The sequence below is a fragment of the Erigeron canadensis genome, chromosome 4 (genome assembly GCF_010389155.1).
Source record: "Erigeron canadensis isolate Cc75 chromosome 4, C_canadensis_v1, whole genome shotgun sequence".
In the NCBI taxonomy this organism is placed as follows: domain Eukaryota; kingdom Viridiplantae; phylum Streptophyta; class Magnoliopsida; order Asterales; family Asteraceae; genus Erigeron; species Erigeron canadensis.
In genome coordinates this window covers 2,684,809-2,692,958 of record NC_057764.1, presented here as the reverse complement: position 1 = coordinate 2,692,958, position 8,150 = coordinate 2,684,809, and positions in this window count along the sequence as shown.

The following is an 8,150-nucleotide window of genomic DNA, read 5'->3' as shown; positions in this document are numbered from 1 at the left end:
AGACTTGAAGATTAATCTTGGCTATTGTTACTCATTGTAGCTCGATTGTAACCTCGATTTGGATTTGTTCTCTATATTTGGTACATTATGTCTTCCTTTTTATTTGAATCTTTAGCTCTTTTTACTATGAGTAGCTAAATCTTTATACATCTATGGAGATGAAGTGAAACAATTAGTCATGGTTGCATAATATTTTGAATTCAAGTTGGTTTTACTTAACATTTTGTCAAGATCTTAATGAAGTAATTTCTTTTACTTAAATTTGTGTTCTTGGTAGTATTTGTGTTCTTCGTTAGTGGTACTAGTTGAATGCAAGTATTATTTTAGTTGTTTGTCTATGAATAACTTTTGCTAGGTCATGGTATGATAGTAAAGAATACAAGTTTAATAGAAATTACTTTGTTAAGTGGATTTAACGGTTGGTGGTACCACGTTTCTTTCACAAAGATAAAATTGTTATTTAAATAATCAAACGAACTAGTTTGTTCAAGAAATTGTAATAGGGTTGGTGGTACCACTTGTTGCAAGAAATTGAGTTGATTAGGTGATTGAGTAGATTTTACAAACGTAGTGCACTCGTTTGTGTTTTTGACTTGTCACGATTATTATCACCAACATTATTGAATTTTGAGCTAAAACCATATGCAACCTAGACTTCTTGTAGAGCGGATTCGACATAGATGGCTTTTAATTCTTGTTTACACTAAAACCATTTTCGATTAATTTTTTGGAATTGCTAATTTGTTTTAATTTCCGCAAACTAACTTTTCTAAACGCAAAGTGACAATTCGGTCACAAATCAAACTTTCTCTTGATTTACATTTTTATAGCCTTAAGTACAACATTCAGTCCTTGTGTTCGATCCTGGTCTTACCAATTAACTATATTACATACGAACGGGTACACTGCCCGTAAAAGTGTGGTAGTCAGTAAGCGGTAGATCTTGTTATAAATTATTAAACTCGATTTCACACATCAAACTCTTACACCGAGCTAGAAAGAATTGTTTACTACTACTTGTTTTGGCTCATGGCTGCAAGTACAACAAGGTAGCGGAGACCCGTTGTTGACTCATCTATTTTTGCAGTATGTGACTCATGAGGTACCAGTGTGATTTGAACGTGGTGACCAGGAATTGTGGTTCTATTTTTCACCATTTCATTATGCCCGATTTAGTCAGGAGGAGTTTTGCTTAGTGACCGGTCTACGTTTCGGGCGGCATGACTCATTCAGTCCATACATTGAGCATATCAGCACCCCATTATGGGTTTTTCGTGTTTTTCCCGACTACAAGGGTAGTGATACTCTTAAATTGATGGATTTCGAGCAAGTGTTTGAGAGTGGTCATTCTAAGGGGTTGGATGATCATGATTTCGTTCGAATATGTCTTATATTACTTGTTAAGGTTGGATTTAGTGGAAGACAACCATTGCAACATGTTAGTAAGGATTTGTTATTATTGGCTGAAGATTTGGAAGCATGGAACGTGTTTCCTTAGGGATCATATCTTTGGCAAAAAGTGTATGAACAACTTAGCACTATGGCCAAACGTGGTGAAAAAGTGGGACATGGTCGTAAATATACTTTAATCTGCTTTATTTGGGCATTTAAGGGATGAAATATAGTGTTCAACACAACTTATTTTATATGTAAATATGTATATCTTATTTATTTAGTTAATTAATTTAATGTGTGTGAATTAAATTGTAGATATGGATTTATGAAGCCTTTCCCCATATGCGTAATTATGCAAGGAAGATGAAAAATGTGATTCAAAGAGCCATTTGTTAGGATAGAATTACGTTATTAAAATGGCCTAAGTTGTTGGAGATTATGCCGATTAACGAAGTAAGTGCCGCAAATATTTATTTTAATTAGTTTGTATATTTATTCTTAATGTTTAAGCACCACTATATTTTATATGTTGATAGGTTATTGACGAGCCGCTACTCACACTAACACCTACAGAGGATGAGGCTAAGACTGATTGGTGGCAAGATAGCAAGCGGTTTTTTGATGGCGTAGATGACATGGATCCCTCGACATTTCAGGTTCAAGGTAGGGATCGACTCAATTCACCGCCACCACGATCACCACCTCCTCAAGATATCGACCTTTTAGATGTGCCCCGTCAACTATAAGAACCGGACGCAAGAAAGAAACAAACGAACGTATCTACAAAAAAGTAAATAATTTAAATGTGAAAATTATAATTAAACTAAAAAGCAGGTGGAAAATTTATCTTGATTTACTAACCGCTGCACCAATGGCGATAAACAACAACTCAAAACGTCCATCCCTATCTGTTTTGATATGAGTTACCGACCCGGGGTTTTTCAACTTTAAATTGTGACAATAGGCTGGCAGTTATTCCAAGGCATAACACTTAGCTCTCCAAGCTTGAGAATATGAGATACTAATCTTGAACCGGGCATTTATGTCGGTCATAATCTCATGACCCCTATATACCCTTCCTTTTACAAACATCAATTCAGCCAAAAATCCACCCAACACCTTTTTGTTTGCCTATCTATGGTGAGGATAGACTTGGGTTCTTGAACAAGTATGTTGATCAATGAAAGTAGTGACTTGAAACATTTCACAATCTTTTACCCTCCTTGAGATCATACGCCACGTACAACCTTTTTGATCAATTCTACACTTTGTTTCAAAACGATGTTTATCTGATCTTGAAACAACTAGTTGATAGTCGTCTTCCACACATTTCGTATATAAAGCTATCTTCAAGTCTTCCTTTGTATCGAAACAATCACCTTTCTTGATACGATTAACTTTGGTATAACATTCGGCAGGTATCTTTACCAATTCTTCTTCGGGTATTGGAAGTAATTCTGGCATATTCCAATATTACTCGCGTGGCTCTCTAAAATCCCAACCTCTCTTGTCACAAACTTTCTTCTTTTTTTCTCCTCATCATGGGGTTCTTATTCTTCCCCATCTTCATCTTCATCTTCTTTTGGGTTATATGAATTAAAAAATGGGTTTTCAACAGTTCTTTCATAACAATATCCTCCACATCATCATCATCAATAATTTGTTCCTCAACATGAACTGATTCTTCTTGTTTACTTTCACCAAAAAACCAATCTGAATCATCTTCAAGATCATCATATGGACTAAGATCAAAAAATTGTAGATTTTGAGAATGTTGCAAATATTGAATGGGTTGGCTACGAAAATGATCAGAAATTTGTAATTGTTGTGGAACAATGAAATTTTGATGATGATAATTATTTTGTTGTGAATTGTGAACCCCAATACTAGGAGCCGAAGAACTTAGTCAATTACTTCCCGTTCCAGATCCAATTTCAGTACTTTGCACAACAACATACAATGTAACAATATCTTCAAAAACACCAGTATAACTCATGAATCGATCAACATCTTCATTATCGTTTAATATGTAAACGTTACCATTTTTCGAATAAGTTAACCTCAACTCACTTTCAACATTTAAACTTAGTTTGTTTGCAACACGTAAAATTAACTTTTTATAAGTTAACTTATTAACGGGGAGTTGTAGTGACTGATGAAGAGGTTCTGGTTTATATTGTAAACTACCATTTATATTCTCCCATGACCCTCCATAACATAAATCTATCCAAACAGTTGATTCCATCACCAATTACTTATATGAAATCATAAGATTATTTTTAGATATAATTTTGAAAGAAAAATGAATTGAAGGTGAAATGATCCATGCTATTTTTCTTATCTTTTATGTTATACAGCAAAAATATGTAACAAGTACAGAATATCCAGCAAAAATCTCATAACCTTATCCAAAACCTTATCTCAAAATCGCAAATCACAAATCTGATTTGCAATTTAGAGTCTAAAATCGCAAATCTGATTTGCGATTTGTGATTTTATGGGTATTTTATGAAAACACGAAAAAACTTGGGTATTTTCGCATATTTAAAGTGATTTTTGAGTATTCAAGCTATTTAAGTAGCCTATAATTCACAAGCATTTATATATATATATATATATATATATATATATATGTTACTATATTAAGTCATACATTATTAGAGAGTTATTGAGAATTTAAATAAAAATTGGATATACATGCATATCAAATATATCAGTTATATTTACGTTTTCATCCCTTTAATGTCATATCCCTATTTTAGCTTAGGTTTGTCCAAGCTTCAATGACATTTAAGTTATCAGTCAATAAGGCCATCTATAATAATAACAAAAATAAATAATAAAAAAAAATCAAGTTATAACTTGTGTAAAGATATAAAAGATCTTTTATGACACCTTCATTTAGATGACAACTAAGATTTTTGTTTATAATTTAAAATGTTATAATTTTTGCTTATTTTAAAATTTGGCTTAGTAATTAGTTAATAACTAATATTAATATTTTTACCTAAAATTAAACTCCATGCATTTATTTACTATATACTTATATACTTATATACAATACTAATTACCATACATGAATATGATTTTTTTTTAATTGAAACTTAAATATATCCCGATGCAATTTCAAAAATGTACATTAAAATATAATTTCATGCTTTAACATAATTGACATATATCATATATTAATATTAATAAATCATAATTTTACTATTTACAATCGTAATCTAATAAATTTTTATATTATCATAAAATATGAATGATAATGTAACCATTAATTATTTTTAATTATATTATCGATGAGTCCCGTACAACGTCGGGTTTAGTCTAGTTAATAACATTTTAATAAATGTCACCTTCATTAAAACATCATCTTGGGCTTAACATTAACGTTTTAAAAAATATAATAATAATATATAAATAAAAGTAATATTACTTTCATTAAAGCATCAAAGTGGCTCAAGGAATTAGAAAACGAAGTTTTTTATTTTACAATGTTTTTTAGAAAAATAAAAATGTTTTTTTAACCAAATGTAAACTCATAATTATCTCAAATTATCTTTCTCTTATATTTAAAGAATACCACCTTCATTAAAACATCAACTTGGGTTTTCATATTATGTAAGAGAACGAGAAAGAATTGGACCTAAATAACCCACGACATGTGTTTGATTGAAAAAAAATGACATGCTACAGAAGTTAAGGCCCTAGAGTTGGTATCTCATATATTAAAATGGTCATATGTAATGACTCATACATGAGGAACTTTTGGCTAATTTAGTCAGTAAAATAATAAAAATTGACCAAATAATTCATCATCGAACCGGTTTAGTGAGCGGTTCAACTAGGAAACCGGTCCTTCATATTTAATATCACCTTCATGAGCACATCAAATCGACACACCAAATTGAAGAACGTAGTTTTGGAATTAACTAGATTATTAACCCGCGTAATACGCGGACGAACATATATAACAAATGACATGTTATTCTTTCATTTATACTCCTTTATAATAATTATCAACCCTTTCGTTTTGGAAAGTGTTAGAAAATGGATAGATGCAAAAGTACTAAAATTCCCCTTAGTAAACACCCTATATGAAAAATGTATTAGAGATTATCAAATTTGTTTTTAATGAATTAATTTACACTATAAACTCTTATCTTGTTAACTTACACTAAGTCTTTATCTTCTAAAATATTTCCAATATCACCATTACATCAACTTACACGGTTACATCACTCGACACCAATTGTCTATGTCAAAACCACCCATCACCGACACCACTAAACTGTCGTCGCCACCACTGCCGTCGCATTGCGTGGTACCATGCTAGTAATATCAAGTACTGACACATTTAGATAAAAAAATGTTGATAATGGGGATGTTATCATTATTTTAAAAATTATTGTATCCATTATATACAAATAATTAAGTATTGTTTATTAAAATACCTTAACATATTAACGGTATAAAACAAAATGCATATAACAAATATTTATTATGTGATATTATAAACGTTCTATGCAAAATCACAAATTTAGTAATAATGATTTTAAATTTTAATTTGTAACAAAACTAATGTATGTTTTATATTTGTTTAGTCACAAATTTATGTTTCTAAGAAACATGTGAATCGATCATGAGTATCGTGAGGTTTGACATATATTGTCTTAATTGTATATGTAATCAATTTAATTACATCGGTTAATCTTTAAAAAACTACTATAATTATGAAAGCTATATAAGGTTTAATATCAAAATAATTAATATTATCTTAACTCAAAATCAAATATTGGAAGTGAACTTATCCTAAATTATGATATTAAACTTTCTTCATAATAACATAGGATGTTATATATACTACATTATGAAATAAATTTAAAGATTTAAACTTTTAAACATATTTATATTTTTGTTCCGCCTAATTATTTCATTTTCAAAATTTGCCAAATATCACAATTTTTATATTTTGGTACGTTAAATTATCTTAAGTTAACGGCCAACAAAACCGTCATTAATGACACAACTTGCTTCATGTTTTAATTATAGTTTACAAATTTTATTCTTAAATTTGATATACCCAAAATTTAAAAAATTTAAGACTTATCCACCATCACACATTGTCCAGGTATATTTTCAGTACTTATAATATCCAGTTAATTATTATCAGATCAAAATAAGTTAATTTACAAATTATTTTTTTCCCAAGAACTATTGAATTTTGAATGAAAGATAAAATAATTAATAATATAAATGTATTTATCAAAATATATTATAAAACATTGGGTTTCTCTTTTTTTCCCGACTAAGTAGTTGTTAACCCTAAAATACTCTTTCTTTTTATTCACTATTTTAAATATTTCCATTAGAAATACTTTTAATATTTACTTGAAAAACCTGTAATAACCTTAATAAATTTAATTTATAGCATCTCCCTTAACTCCAAAAATGACTACACTTCCCCTTTTACATCAATAACCTGTACTACTTGCCACCATCACCGCCACTGCCACCAATCATATTCGACTCGTCGCCGCCACCATCTATCCACCACCACCACCATCTGTCCCGCAACATTATATACTTCTCAACCAATATTAATGATTTTTTATGACATAATATATTTATCTTATCTTAATATACTGTGTATGTATTATGTTAGTTTTAAAAGTTATAAACACTCTCATGCGTTAAGAAGATTCAAACTTGTGACCATGACTTTTGTGGACAACATGTTTACCAACTCTTCTTTGAAGGAGTTGTTAAAAAAAATGTTAAATTTGAAATTCATGTGGATAAAAATTGTAAACTTATACGTATACATGTAAACTTACATTAGATCTATATTAATATATCTTTGTTTTTTTTCTCTATGTGTTTTTCAAACGATTAAAATAAAAGATAATATAAAAATTATATAAAATTATATTTTACTAAAAATTAAAATGTTTATTTCAATACAAATATTAACTAATAAAATTCCAATGTCATTAAATACTTTCAAGCTAATTTTGGATACTAATAAAAGACGTAAGGGTATATATTAATTAAAATAAAAAGTAGAAGGATTAACATTGATATTGACTAATTCTTAAGTCAAATGTGACATCATCATATTCATCCAAAGGCTCCTATTCAAAATTAAATTTCATTAAATGGTTATTATTTTTCCATTTTAGAATTTAGGTTGCTCTTTTAGTATATATATGTTAGATGATTGATAAGCCCCATATTCTTGTACGATTTTTAATAATCTACATAAGTGATTACATGATACAAAAGTATTTAGCATTATCATAAAAAATGATAAATTTTTTTATTTTTTAGTTATTATGTAACACTCCGTAATTTAAGGTATTATAATAATGATAATACTATTACTTTTACTATTATAAAATGATTTTGTTAGAAATTAAAATATGATAGGTGACTGTATATAGAGTCGAGATTATACTATTTAATAGCCGGATACTTTAAGTATCTAGACTTATGTTTTAAAGTAACGGGTGTTTAAACGATTTGTATTAGAGGGATTAGGAGTGTAAATACCCGTTAAATTAGTAGATAAACATGATATAGTGGAGCTTTATGGATTATACACGTATACACCTACATACATACTTATCAGACTTCATCTGATACTCCCTCCAAAGAGAGAAACACAAGAAAATCAAGAAGAAAAGAAAGGAGGGCTGAATTCATGTTTAATTTATCATCTTTATATTGATTTCAAGTGATATTCCCATCATTTA